The sequence below is a fragment of the Crotalus tigris genome, unplaced genomic scaffold (genome assembly GCF_016545835.1).
Source record: "Crotalus tigris isolate CLP2741 ecotype Arizona unplaced genomic scaffold, ASM1654583v1 scf7180000019173.45859301935:6455823, whole genome shotgun sequence".
Taxonomy (NCBI): domain Eukaryota; kingdom Metazoa; phylum Chordata; class Lepidosauria; order Squamata; family Viperidae; genus Crotalus; species Crotalus tigris.
In genome coordinates, this window is record NW_024097414.1 from 129,127 (window position 1) to 143,738 (window position 14,612).

The following is a 14,612-nucleotide window of genomic DNA, read 5'->3' on the forward strand; positions in this document are numbered from 1 at the left end:
GCTGGCTCAGGAATCCTGGGAGTTGAAGTCCACGAGTCATAAAAGAGCCAAGGTTGCCTACCCCTGCCCTATACCATTTGAGACAAGTGGCTGTCCAGTGGTCTCTTCTTAAAAACTTCCAGTGTTGGAGCAGCCACAACTTCTGAAGGTAAGCCGTTCTGTTAGGAAACCAAAAAGTCTAATTGCCTCTTGAAAAAGCACCTTTAGGACAACCATGACCTGGATGACTAAGAATCTCCATAGCTGCTCTTAGGAAGTTTCTCCTTAGTTCTAGGTTGCTTCTCTCCTTGGTTAGTTTCCATCCGTTGCTTCTTGTCCTGCCTTCAGGGGCTTTGAAAAACAGGTTGACCTCCCTCTTCTTTGTGGCAGCCCCTGAGATATTGGTCCTTCTTTTCACTAGACCAGCCATGCCCAATTCCTCCAACCATTCTTCATATATGCTATTTATAATATTATATCTATTAATTTAATAGATATAATATTTCATAATGGTTATTTATTTTTCTTGATTTTTTTAGAGAGAGAAGTAAAAATTTGTAGGTATGATGAAACTGAAAAAAACTCTCTCAGGATCTCGTCTCGAGATTGACAATTATTGTTTTTGCAGATTTTTAAAGCCGAAGATAGTTCTTTTTGGCTAATGCGATGCCAGTTTTCAGGATCAATTTGCACAGAAGAATGTGAGCGTGTTTGTGCCATCACTTCTGTGCCACAGTTATTGCTCCCCCCCCCCGCAGTCTCCTTGTTCAAGCATAAAATCTCTGTTTATGAGCTTTTGGATTCAAAAATAATATAAGGTTCTTGGCATTTAGAAGCACACATCTGGAAATTTTGCAAAGGAGAAAGTGATGTGAGTTAGGAAATGTGATGGTTCCTTTTTTTTTTCACATGGACCAAGAGGAAACAAGTTATTTCCATCAACTTTTTGTATGCAACATCTACATTTGTTCATTTACATTTTTCTCCTTGGAAAAAAAATTGGCAGGTTTTAAAAATTACTTTTTTCTATCAGGAGGGATTTATTTGTATTTGTGATAAGCTACTTGATCCGACTGCATTGAAGCTGAATTAAAATGGTGATATCTACTGGATTTGCCTGAAGGTGGTTAGCACATTTTGTAGGCTGAAAGAGGCACCTTAGGTGACTTTTATTAGTCGGAATCTGTTTAGTTTCAGAAATACGATACCAATATATTAGTCGGAATCTGTTTAGTTTCAGAAATACGATACAAATAACAATTCTGTAAATTGGCAGCTTGTCCTATTATTATTGCCACTCTGTTAAGAATTGTGACGCACTGCAGAATAAAATGTTCTACCTAGCTATTATAGGTCTACTAACAATAGAAAGACAGCAAGAATGCTAAATGTCAGAACATCTTTATTGCTCGGAATAGTTTTGTAGAGTTACTGAAAAGTATTTTAAAACCAACTTTATTTGTCCCATCGCTGTCTTTGTTAACTGGCAACCAGTTTCTACATTCATGCTTCCATTCCTGGCTCTGTGGTCCTTTAGCTGACCCAGGTCTTCACCCTGCCAGGTGGGTTCCATAACAGTTACAAATGACCAAGAGAGTCAATTTGTTGTTGTGTTCAGGCGCCAGGAGACTGTGAGTTCTAGTCCTGCCTTAGACACAAAGCTAGTTGGGTGGTCTTGGGTCAGTCACTTCCTCTCAGCCCTTGGAAGAAAAAGTATGGGCCAAGTCACTTCCAAAAATCTTAGCAAGAAAACTGCAGGGACTGGTCCAAGCAAATGAAGGTTAAATAGACACGTCCCAGGATAATGTTGCAGGATCCAATCTGAGTCGGTCAACGGGATCAAAGGTTTATTCTCCCAAGTTTTTAAGCTTTTGCTGGAGTCTATCATTAGGGAACTTCTCTCTCTCCTAAACGTGAGCTGTTCTACACATTGTATTGAGATGGCTCCTGGTTGTGTGTTATGAGTGGAACAGCTCACCTCCAGCAGTTGTGGATACTCCATCAATGGAGGTTTTCAAGAAGAGCTATTTGTCCAGAATGCTATAGGGACTCCTTCTTTGACTAGCAGGTTGGACTAGAAGACCTCCGAGGACCCAGATCTGTTATTCTGTATTCTGTAAAGTGGGGGAGAGAAGGTCATCCCCCCCCCCTTACGGATAATATTCTTACCCTCTAGGATACTGTAATGTTTTCTTTCTACTGTTTGCATTTCAGATCCATGATTTCCTGTCGGTGGTACTGTTAAGCTTCAACATATTTGCACAGATTGTTTCGAGGGGTAGTAATTGCTGGATAAAAGAAACAATTGGAGACAAGTCAATTAGCAGCTTGCTCTTGGCTGGATTAGTGTTTGTTGCATGAGTTTTTCCGCTGAGAAACAAATTGAAGACATTATTGCTGTCTCCTGTGACTCGATTGCTCGGACTGGTGTTTTCCCTCCCCGTAAATTGTTCTGAATTGATTTCTCTGGGTGCCCCTAATTTCCCAGTTTGAAAGTTGGGTTTCCCAATGGGATTCCCAGTTAGGATGCTCGTTTTCTTAAATTAGAACTTTGGGGGGGGGGCAGAAAAATCATATTTCCTTCCATTCAAACTGCCTGTTGAAGAAGTTTGTCTTTGCTGTTGTTGTTCAGCCACTAACTTATGTCCAACTCTTCATGACCCCGTGGGCCGTAACACGCCTGTCCTCCACTGTCTCTTAGAGTTTGTCCAAATTCATATTCATTGCACTGATGACACTGTCTAACTATCTCATCCTCTGCCGTCCCTTTCTCCTTCTGCCTTCCATCTTTCTCAACATCAAGGTGTTTCCCAGTGAGTCTTCTCTTTAGTGGCCAAAGAATTTTATGCTACAGCTTCAGTATCTGTTCTTGTAAATAACAATTCGGGGTTGATTTCTTTTAGGGTTGACTGACTGGATCCCCTTGTAGTTCAAGGGACCCTCAAGTTCATCTTACGCAGTCCTGTTTCTATTTCCTTTGCCTTCTGAGCAGGTCAAAAAAGTCAAGGCAACAGCCACAAGAGCACAATTGAAGCTCTGCCTGGTGCTGCCTATACAGTCAGGCAAGGAGTTGATCCCACAGTTTTTGGACTCCATTTTGCCTATTAGATCATACCTGCAGACACCTTTGCCGCTCAGATGAAACCGGCGAACTCAGGTGACATTCTCAGGAGTGGCAGAACGTGGAGGTGGAGTTAAAAGAGGGATCAGCTTAGAATCCCTATGTAGCCACAAGAGAGCAAAGTCCTATTTCCCTTGAGTGTCGTTGACCCTTATCTAACTCCTAGCTGGTGCTAACACTTAGTTATGGCACGAGTAGCCATAAGTCAGTTTAATTGGAACTACACATGTGGACCTGGTCTTTCAAGCCTGACATTAAATTTCAATTCTGTAAGAAATTTTTTTAAAAGTGCCTAACTTAGTAGATGCCATTTTCTGATTTCCAGCTAGGAATGGATAGGGCTGAGAGAAAATAATTGGCCCAAGCACACCAAGTTGGCTTTGTGCCCAAGGCAGGACTGGAACTCAGGGTCTTTTGGTTTCCAGCCTGATGCCTTAACCACGACCCCAAAGTGGGTCACCGCAAAGTTTAGGTGCTCCAAAATGTGCCCAATAATGGGAGCGTTAGGAATTCATATTTCAAACAGCTGAGTCAGAGATGTAGATGACTCAGCAAGTCCACTTTATTCATTCCTCAGGAACAGAAACTAACCAGAGATGTAGGATTAGTCATCTTGTTTAAAAACGCCATAATGGAGATAAAAGGTACTTTCTTTATGCTATGAAGCTTCAAGAGGTGATAAGCTTTCGGAGAAAATCCATTTTCCATCTATCAGTACAGTATTCAAGAAAACCCTCCAACAGGCTGTGTTAAATGCACACATGTTTGGGCAGGCCTGGAAGAACAAGGAGTGTCCTTGCTACAAGTGGGTCATTAAAAGAATGATAAGATCACTCTGATAACTACATGCAAATTAATGTCCTGAATAAAAAAAACCCAGCTGCAGCAAGTGTGAATTTTGGACACTAACAACTCTCCTCACCAGTACTTAATAATAATAATAATAAAGTTGGAAGGGACCTTGGAGGTCTTCTAGTCCAACCCCCTGCTTAGGCAGGAAACCTTGTACCATTTTGGACAAATGGCTGTCCAGACTCTTCTTTAAAACTTCCAATGTTGGAGCATTCACCGCTTCTGGAGGCAGGTTGTTCCACTGGTTAATTGTTCTAACTGTCAGGAAGTTTTCCTTAGTTCCAGGTTGCTTCTCTCCTTGATTAGTTTCCATCCGTTGCTTCTTGTCCTGCCTTCAGTCGCTTTGGAGAATAGCTTGACTGCCTCTTCTTTGGGGCAGCCCCTGAGATATTGAAACACTGCTATCGTGTCCCCCCTTGTCCTTCTCTCAATTAAACTAGACATACCCAATTCCAGCAACCGTTCCTTATATGTTTTAGCCTCCAGTCCCCTAATCATCTTTGTTGCTCTTCTCTGTACTCTTTTTTACATCGTGGTGACCAAAGTATTCCAAGTGTCGCCTTACCAAGGCATTGTAAAGTAGTATTAACTCTTCACGTGATCTTGATTCTATCCCTCTGTTAATGCAGCCTAGCACTGTGTTGGCTTTTTTGGCAGCTGCAGCACGCTGCTGGCTCATATTTAAGTGATGGTCCACTAGGACTTCAAGATCCCTCTCACAGTTGCTACTATTGAGCAAGGTGCCACCTATACCAGGGGTAGACAACCTTGGTTCTTTTATGACTCATGGACTTCAACTCCCAGAATTTATACTATGTTATTAAATTTACACAGACTGTGATGTGCAATACTTGGTTGGAAATCTACAGATAGTCCTTGACTTACAGCTACTTGTTTAGCTACTGTTCGAAGTTACAGTGGCACTGACTATCCTCGCATTTACAACAGTCGCAGGGCCCCTGTGGTCATGTGATCAATATTCAACTGGCAACTGGCATGTGCTTACGATGGTTGCAGCATCCCAGGGTCACATGATCGCCCTTTGCAACCTTCCCAGATGACTTCCGACAAGCAGTCAATGAGGGAAGCCAGATTTGCTTAATGGTCACAAGATTCACTTAACAACTGCAGTGATTTGTTGCCAAAAAAAGATTGCAGAACCAGGCAGGGCTCACTTAACAATCACCTTGCTTAGCCACGGAAATTCTGGTCTTGTGGCTGCAAGACAAGGACTAGCTATAGTCATACCCTTCGTTTTTCTGTCTTGTAAATGATCTTCATGGGGGGTTTCTCTCCGCCCTGTCTTGGAAAATTAAGACCATAAAAGGCTTGCCTGGAATAAACTGAAGAGACCCTGTTGTAGCTCTCCCCAGTTGCTTGTACTAGGAGCTGCGGAGGAAGGATGCTGTGTGTGATAAGACCATTTAGCAACAGCAACAGCACTTAGACTTATATATCACCCCATAATGCTTTACAGCCCTCTCTGAGTGGTTTACAAAGACAGCCTATGGGCCCCAACAATCTGGGTCCTCATTTACCGACCTCAGAAGGATGGAAGGCTGAGTCAACCTTGAGCTAGGTCAAACTCCAGGTTATGGGGCAGAGTTTGCCTGCAATACCGCGTTCTGACCACTGTGCCTCCAGGGCTCCTTTGATCAAGTAATGCTTTAGAACAGCGTTTCTCAACGTTTGTGTGACGGCGACCCCCGTCACACAAACGCTATGCGCATGCGCGGCGCGCATGGGGGTGGCCCCCCGTGCATGGCGCGCATGCGCGGGGCGCCCCCCATGCATGTCGTGCATGCGCGGCGGTGCCCCCATGCGTGTTGCGCATGCGCAGCGCCCCCCAGGAGGCACGCCGCCGCCCCCATGCGTGGTGCGCATGCGCGCGCCGCCCCCGGAGAGGACAAAATGGCGGATCGCCGCCTTTGGCGACCCCCGAAAAGTGGTCGATCGACCCCAAATGGGGTCGCGACCCATAGGTTGAGAACCGCTGCTTTAGAACAAGGGTGTTCCTTACTTGACAACTTTACGACCTGTGGATTTCAACTCCCAGAATTCCTGGCTGGAGAATTCTGGGACTTGAAGTCCACATGTCTTAAAAGTGGCCAGGTTCGGACAGCCCTGCTTCAGAAAATGCATCCAAGTTACAGGCAGACCTGGAAAGAAATGACGTTCCAACTTCCTGGCCCCGCAGCCAGAATAAATAGCTTGTATTTTAAAGAAAACAAGGGCAGAGAACAAAGCCACATGCTGTGAAAGGAAATTGCCTCTCTGAAGCCAGAATATCCCTTTGCTCTTCTTTGGAGACTTATGCTTAGCTTGCTGGCACATTTACAGACAAAGAGATGCTTGATGCTATTTTTCTTTGGAATCCTTTGCCTAAGGGGCTCTGATTTAATGAAAGCATGATGGAAGTTAGTATAAAGGTTCCTTCCGCACTTCAGCTGAAAACACAAGTTTTTGGCAAGGAGTCATGGCGTATCTACTGCCTCTATATATGTTTTAGCGAGGCAATAAATTGCCACAGCATGTTGTTTTGGTCTGTATGTATTGGGAAAAGATCAATCTTTCTGGACAGTAGAAAATAACTTCAAGTATTTATTACTGTGATGAGTGAGAAGCGTCCTCACCTTGAAAGCAGCAGCTGTGGATACAGATACGTATCCAATAGGTGAGAATCTGTGTAGCTCAGGGTTGAACTGTGGAGTCCTTGGTGCTCTCTGAACTTAGTTGTTTGCTTGCAGACATTTCATTACCCAACTAAGTAGCGTCATCAGTGTTGGTGAGTGTGAGATTTTCTCCCTGTTTATATACTGTTGAAAGAAAAGTCTTCATCGTGGTTCAGTCCAAGCTGGGAATAAACATGGCGACTGCTTTAGAAAGAAAGATGCAGTTTATTGAAGAGGAGAGCCAGACAGAAAGATGGCTCTGGCAGAAAAGAGAGAAAAAAAGGGCTGAGCACATGTAGGGAGTGGGTTTTTATACCCTCTGGAGCCTTTTGTTTGGAGTTGTTTCCTGTTCTTGTTTTGAGGCTTTGTATTTCCTGTGCCATGTATTTTGACTTGTGTCTCTTTGGCATCTGTGAATTAATCCTATTATGTCCTGTCTGAGACTTTGGGTGAGGTATGTACATTTTAGGTATCTTCTAGCTTCCACTTTCCTGACTGGTCTGCATTTCTATAGAGCTGGTTTCTGCTTGGGGAAGGGAGACCTGGGGCTATCAAGAAAAACTGGGCATGCCTTTCTGCCTCTTTAAGATCCTTTGAGGAAATATATTTTCCTGCCTTTTTAATATTTCCTTCTCTTGGGGGCTGACTTCCCACAATACAGTAGTTTGTCCTGTCAGACTTGATAGGAGTGTTGTGTTCTCCTTGGTGGTTTCTTGATTAGACTACTATTTGGTGCTTGATTGTCTGATTCCAACGGAGGAGAATTTCTGTAGCTCAAAGGTGAGCAGTGGGGTCCTTAGTGCTCTCAGAAGTTGGTTTTTTCCCCCCTGCAAACCTTACATTACCAAACTAGATAACATCATCAGTCCTAGTTTTGTCTGCATGCAAATTTTCCCCAGTTTCCATGCTTTCTGAAGAGTGACATCCATATGTGGGACCAACAGAAGAGAATATTTGTAGCTTGGGTTAGAAATGTAGGATCCTTGGGGCTCTCTGAGCTTGGTAGTTTGCCTGCAAACATTTCATTACCCGGCTAAGTAATAATACAGATATTTATGAAGATGATATTGTACACTGAGTGGTCAAAAAACTGAAGCATTGTGTAGTTTCTTTGTGTGGCACTTTGGTTCACAGCTAATGCTAAGCCATGGCTTGTACGATCATAATGCATTAAGTAAACTGCAATTCACAGATCACGCTAAACCAGAGATTGGGAATGCAGCCCCCACAGATTCTGTTTCCTCTTAAAATGGCTGTTTCTGTTTGCAGATGTAAGACCTAATTTGTGTCATTTGTCAACCCAGTAAGTATTCCCTCTGTCTCAGTGGTTCTCAACCTTTTTAATGCCGCGACCCCCAACCGGTCGTAAGTCAAGGACTAAACCAGTTGTAAGTCGAAGACTAAAAGGTCGTAAGTTGAGGACTACCCAATCGGTTGTAAGTCAAGGACTTTCCCTGCCCGGGAGCGCCGCGCATGCGTGGTGCTTCCCCCTGCACCGACCGAGGCGTAGCTGGCAAGCGGCAGAGACGGAGCAGGCTGACCACCGGCTGGGCCACCAGCTGGCCCAGCCCAAGGGAGGTAAGGCACCCGCCAGAAAAGGGAAAAAAAATGGCGGACAGCCTTGCTTGGCGACCCCCATGAAATGGTCGATCGACCCCAAATGGGGTCACGACCCATAGGTTGAGAACCGCTGCTCTATCTCTTTTCCTGCCTCATTAACAAATATATAAAAGAATACCAGATCCAAGATTGAACCCTGTAGCGCCTCGCTTCGCCTTCTAGCTTCATGATGGCCTGTTGAATAATCTTTGGAAAACATGACTTCTGAGCCGGCTATGGATCCACTGAATTGTGCCATAAACCTAAGTCACACTCAATTATTTTGATAATGAGAATGTCACAGTATGTGGAGCAGTGTTTCTCCCCAGCCTGGCTGGGGAATTCTGGGAGTTGAAGTCCACAAGTCTAAAAAGTTGCCAAATTTGGACCCTTTTGCTCTAGTAGGCTTTTTCATACTGTTGTCTGTAAAGGTTCAAATGAAAGTTTCCGGTCTCTTGGCATGGAGGGATTTGCTTCTGTCCATGGTCCTGAAGCTTCTTCAGCCATGTCCCTGGTGGCACCATTGGCAGAACTAGTAGTGCTTCCTGAAACTGAGGAAGACACAAACCATCCATAGAGGTAAGAAATAAATTGTTATACAAATGGACAAACATACCTTAGTCGGAAGGGATTAATTGGCCTGATATGACTTGAATTCTGTGATATCCCTCATTCTTGTTTCTGGCTGATTGTGTTCTTTGCAAAGAGATTAGTCGGATTGACACACCTTTGTTTCCTTTCCTCGCGGTAGCGAGTTGCCATTTACAATGTGTCTTTGTTTTGTCTTCTTGCAAAGCATGGCTGAAGTCCCTCGGCTTTTCACTGCCGTAGTCAAATATTCTCTTTTTCTTCCCTCTAAGGATTAGAACTACCTAAGATCCTAATATTCTGAAGTGTACTCTGTGCCTTTTCTTCCTATCAGTCATCCTTGCTTTGTTTGATTCTTTGTTTGAGCTGTTTTTCCAGAGAGTAGCTTTTGCTGTCAGCTTCAGTTGCAACACGTCCTTTGTTTAGTCTAATAAATCTCTTATGAACTAAGGCATGGGTAGGCAACCTTGGCTCTTTTATGACTCGTAGACTTCAACTCCGGAATTCCTGAGCCAGCATGGCTCAGCTTGGAAACCTCTCCATTTCTCCTCAGCATGGCTGGCTCAGGAATTCTGGGAGTTGAAGTCCACGAGTCATAAAAGAGCCCAGGTTGACTACCTCTGAACTAAGGTTTGACTACTTGCTTCAAGGCTCTTGCCCACCATCCTGCCCCAAGCACCAATATAAGCCTGAACTTGCTGTTGTTCAACATTTGCTACTCCCTCTGTTCAAGCTTTCTCAATGAACTCGCTCCCTGGAAACCGGCTACCTTATATTCCTTCCACAAGCTATGTTGCTCAGTAAGACGTAGTCAGATAGTTGCCCACAGCAATCATCAGCAACTCTTAGGGACATACCCTTTGAAATCAGCAGCTACTCAGAGTTTTTAAGAAGAGATTGGGCAACCACTTGTCTGAAATGGTCTAGGGCAGTGGTGGCGAACCTATGGCACAAGTGCCAGAGGTGGCACTCAGAGCCCTCTCTGTGGGCACACATGCCGTTGCCCAAGCCTTGCCTCCTCCGCAACCCCCTCCTCACCAGCAGCCCCCCCCTGGAGGAGAGTTGCCCCCAAGCGTGGCCCACGCGAAACAGCGCAGCCAAGAACATGGCAGCCAGGCAACATAGATAAGACTCTGCCCTCACACCCCATCGTGCACAGTTGATGCTGCGGGGTGCGGGCAGAGGGCGTGGCCACCATGGTGCTGCTGGGCTGCCTGGGCGATCTGCAGCGGGCCCTGGAGGCGGTGAGTGGCCCTGTGGGCAGGCGGGGCAGGGGATGGGGTGGGGGCGGAGCAGGGGGATAGAATGGGGGCGGGGCCAGTTTTGGGGCACTCGGTCTCTAAAAGGTTCGCCATCACTGGTCTAGGGTTTCCTGTGTGAGCAAGGGGCTGAATTAGAAGATCTCCAGGGTCCCTTCCAATTCTGGTTATTCTTTTATTTTGTTATTCTTTCCACCCCTCAAGCTGAACTCAAAGTCCCTCAAAACCAAGAGCTCTGAGAAGTCCTTGTTGCTCTCAGAGCTTGGCTGTTTTATTGCAGACATTTCATTACCAAACTAGGCAACGTCATTGGTGTTAGAAGGGAGTGGGGTTTGCAGGGAAGAAGAGGAGGAGGAGGAATTATCCTTGATGCTCTCTTAAGTTTGGTGGCTTTCTGGCAGACCTTTCATTACCAAACTAGGTAACATCATCCATGTTAGAAAGGAGTGGGGTTTCTTCTCTTTTTATATACAAGTGGCTTGTCCTGACAGGAAGCTTATAAACAGGAAGTAAAACCCATCTAACACTGATGTTACCTAGTTGGGTAATGAAACATTTGCAAGAAAACAACCAATCTCAGAGGGCATCAAGGACCCCACAGCTCATTCCCTGAGCTACAAATATTCTCCTCCAGAGCTCTGTTTACTCTCTCCTTCTCCTTCTTTTCCTCCTCCTCCTCCTCTTCTCCTTCTCCTTTTCCTTCTCCTCCTCCTTTTCCTTCTCCTCCTCCTTCTCCTTCTCCTTCTCCTTCTCCTTCTTCTTCTTCTCCTTCTTTTCCTTCTTCTCCTCCTTCTCCCCCTCCTTCTTTTCCTCCTCCTCCTCCTCCTCCTCCTCCTCCTCCTCCTCCTCCTCCTCCCCCCCTCCCCCTTCCGCTCCTCCTGAACTCCACACCAAACTGCTTTGACCTCTTCTTATCCACTGACTTTATTTAGTTGCTGCAGAATAAATTAATTCGGTTCTTATAGAATACACATAGGAGGTTAAACCCTGAGGTGGGCAATTTGCTCAAAGTGGTAGGGAGCGATAACAGACTGTGCAAACCGCAATTTCATTCATCGATGCAAAGGTTCTGCAGTTCAGCTGCAAAATCGGGAGGAAGCAGAGCTGATATTGGAGCTGAACGAACTGCAGAATCTTTTACTCCCCCCCCTCTTTTTAATGCCATACTCTATATCTGCCTTCAAAGGCTAAGTGCCATTGTGAAAATGACAGTGTTTGAAACTGGCTTCATTCTCTCTGTTTCTGCAGTTACGAATGTCAAAGGAATGGCAGCAATTCCATCTCTCTTTGCTGGGCTTTGCTGGGTGTTGTTATTGATACTGTAGTGCGGGTGCATTCAAATTACTCTTGGAGCTAATGATCTGAAAACGATGCCCCGTGCTTAAAGATGACTTCCATTAGCAGCCTTATAAATAACATCTCCCAGGCAACTTTATCAGCCTCAGACACACCGGCTGAAATATGCAGAACTGGCCGAGAAGAGGACCTGTAGCAGGTGTTCTGCAGCAAGGCTGTGGCATGCAGAGGAGGCAAACAAGCCATGTTCATGTCCCCAGATGTGCCAGTGAAGGTTCTCAACCATGCAGGTAGAATGATCTAGAAGCTGTGTGTCATGGCAACTGGTCTTCTTTTCTTGTCAGTTCAAAACGTTTTGCTGCTTATCCAAGCAGCTTCTTTAGTCTGAGCAAGATGGTTAGGGGGATCCCATATATGCCTTCTGAGGGGGACACAGTGGCTTAGTGGATAAGGACACGGAGCCTTCTGAGGGGGCCACAATGGCTCAGTGGATAAAGACATGGAGCCGTCTGAGGGGGCCACAATGGCTCAGTGGATAAGGATACGGAGCCTTTTGAGGGGGCCACAATGGCAATGGATAAAGATATGGAGCCTTCTGAGGGGCCCACAATGGCTCAGTGGATAAAGACACGGAGCTTGTCAGCTGGAAAGCTGACAGCCTGGGTTCAAGACCCGAGCGCCATGTGATGGGGTGAGCTCCCGCTCCTTGCCTCAGCTCCTGCCAACCTAGCAGTTTGAAAGCCTGCAGATGAGTGTAGATAAATAGGTAGCACTCCAGTGGGAAGGTAGTAGTGTTTGGCATATAGTCATGCTGGCTGAGCGTTGTCCCCTTGAGTCAGATATGACCGGAGAGGAGAAACCTTTACCTTTACCTTTATATATGTCTTCCAAGTAGGAATTGTGGCAAAAACATCTCACTTTCTGGGTTACCTCAGATGACCTGTTTAACTGGTGGGACCTGAAATGGTCTGACTGTCAGATTGTTCCTGGTGGGCAGAAACTACCAAAGATAGCTAGCCTATGAATTGACCAACCTCTTTGGAAATTGTCTGGGAGACAAATAAATAAAATCAAGCAGTGCAACCGAGATGCATTGATCCCAAGACAAAGAGCATCATTGCATCTGCTGCTGCTGATAAACAGCAGCCTGAGCTATAAAAACACCATTAATCCAGCGAGTTGTACATTCTAGACTGGTCAGGCCTAAAAATATGTTTTTTGTAGGATCTGCCACATGGCTGGACCAAATGAAATATTTACTTCTGATTCATTCCTGTCAACTCAGGGGTTCTTTTGCTGGGGGAGGGGGGAGTGATACAGGGTTCTTAGCTGTCCACTTCAAAATGCTGGAATTGAACAAACTAAATAATAATAGTAATAATAATAAAAGTTGGAAGGGACCTTGGTGGTCATCTGGTCCAACCCCCTGCTCATGCAGGAAACCCTATACCATTTCAGAAAAATGGCTGTCCAGTCTCTTCTTAAAAACTTCCAGTGTTGGAGCATTCACCGCTTCTGGAGGCAGGTTGTTCCACTGGTTAATTGTTCAATCTGTCAGGAAGTTTCTCCTTAGTTCTAGGTTGCTTCTCTCCTTGGTTAGTTTCCATCCGTTAGTTTCCATCAATCTGTTCAGTTTAGTGGTTAATTAACTAGAATCCAGGAGATTGGGAATCCTAGTCCCACCTTAGCCATGAAAGCCAGCTAGGTGATTTTGGGCCAATCACTAGGAAATGGTGAATTCTAGTCCCGCTTTAGGCATGAAAGCCAACTGGATGACTTTGGGCCAATCACCAGGAAATGGCGAGTTCTAGTCCCGCCTTAGGCATGAAAGACAACTGGATGACTTTGGGCCAATCACCAGGAAATGGTGAGTTCTAGTCCCGCCTTAGGCATGAAAGATGGCTGGTGTCCTTGGGCCAGTCCTCCTTTCTCTGCCCAACCCACCTCACAGGGCTGTTGTAGGGAAAATAGGAGGTGGAGGGACTATTGGATATCTTTGCCACCTTGAATCTTTTATAAGAACAAAAAAATTAATTGGTATAAAAATAAATAGATAAAAATAAATAGATGACTTGGCCCAGCACTGCAATTTCTCTTTGGCAATTGCTATTCTTGAAATGTGTGTGAGTCCCATCCAGCACCATCTGGCTTGCATCTGAATAGACACCGAGAGGATTATTTAACACACGGCCGCAGAACAACCTCATGAGATGTGTTGGCTTGAGAATAGCGCTGCTTTCTAATAATAATAATAACAACTATTTGGTCCTTCCTGTGGTTATGGCTGCAGTTCCTGCAGCATTTGTGAACACCGTTTTCATCTTTTAATGTTTGTGTTTCTCTGAGAGGTCACAACGCTGGTCCTCAAATAAAATGGCTCCACAGTAGCCCAACGGTGCCTATCTTTAACTGGCAATCATTAGCAGAATTACTGAGCTGTGAATCCAATGTTTGAGTAGTGCTAGGAAGCCATTGCTCCGGCTTTGATTTGGAAATATTAAAAGCTTGATTGAAATCAGTCTGCTGTTTTAGCGAGAAGCTTGCCCACGAAATGTTCCGAAGGATACTTTCTTGTAAAAAGGACAAATGTTTGTTTCCCACAATCTGTTTGGGGGCATTGCTGTGTCTCCTGGAGGTATCCATGCCTAAGCACAATGATGCCAAAATAGGAGTTAAGTTTTCCCCCTTGGGTGTGTGTGTGTGGGGGAAACCTTCTCAGACCCGAAGAAGCTTTTTGGATGAGAATGGAAACATTTTCAAGGAGAAAAAAAAAAAATCCAAGGAAGTCCAGTTTTACCTTTTGGAAAAGCACCTTTGAATCTGCCCGAAAGCCACGTTTTTATTTTTTATTTTATTTTTGAAAAATGAACTCTCATTTTTCTTCCTTTGAAGAAGGAAATTTCTATCAGATGAACAGTTTGCAGCTTAGTGTGAGAGAAAAGATGGGGGGGGGGAATAGACCCGGTGCATCTATTGCCCCCAAATCCTTGTTTAATCCTGTTTGTTGACTGAACATAATATATGTTGCGTTCACACAGTAGCAGGCTGTCTCAAATCGAGCTAATTAAAGTGAGGCTCGCTGCTTCACCTGCGAATCCCAGCCACTGTGCTTAGACCGTCTCTTTATATCCCCATAAATCTCCATTGCTTTGATCTGTTTTGCTATTTTGATCTTGTCAGCTCCTGGCAACGGTTGCTGCACTAGAGGTGCCCCAGGTGAAGATTTATGATTTTTATGCTTTTTCT

At 44.9% G+C, this 14,612-nt stretch overlaps 1 protein-coding gene across 4 annotated transcripts in view; it reads left to right on the plus strand.

Moving 5' to 3' along the window:
• The window catches only part of LOC120315768 (ankyrin repeat and fibronectin type-III domain-containing protein 1-like), a 258,611-nt gene that overhangs the window by 18,808 nt on the left and 225,191 nt on the right, over positions 1-14,612 (plus strand). The window lies entirely within an intron of this gene.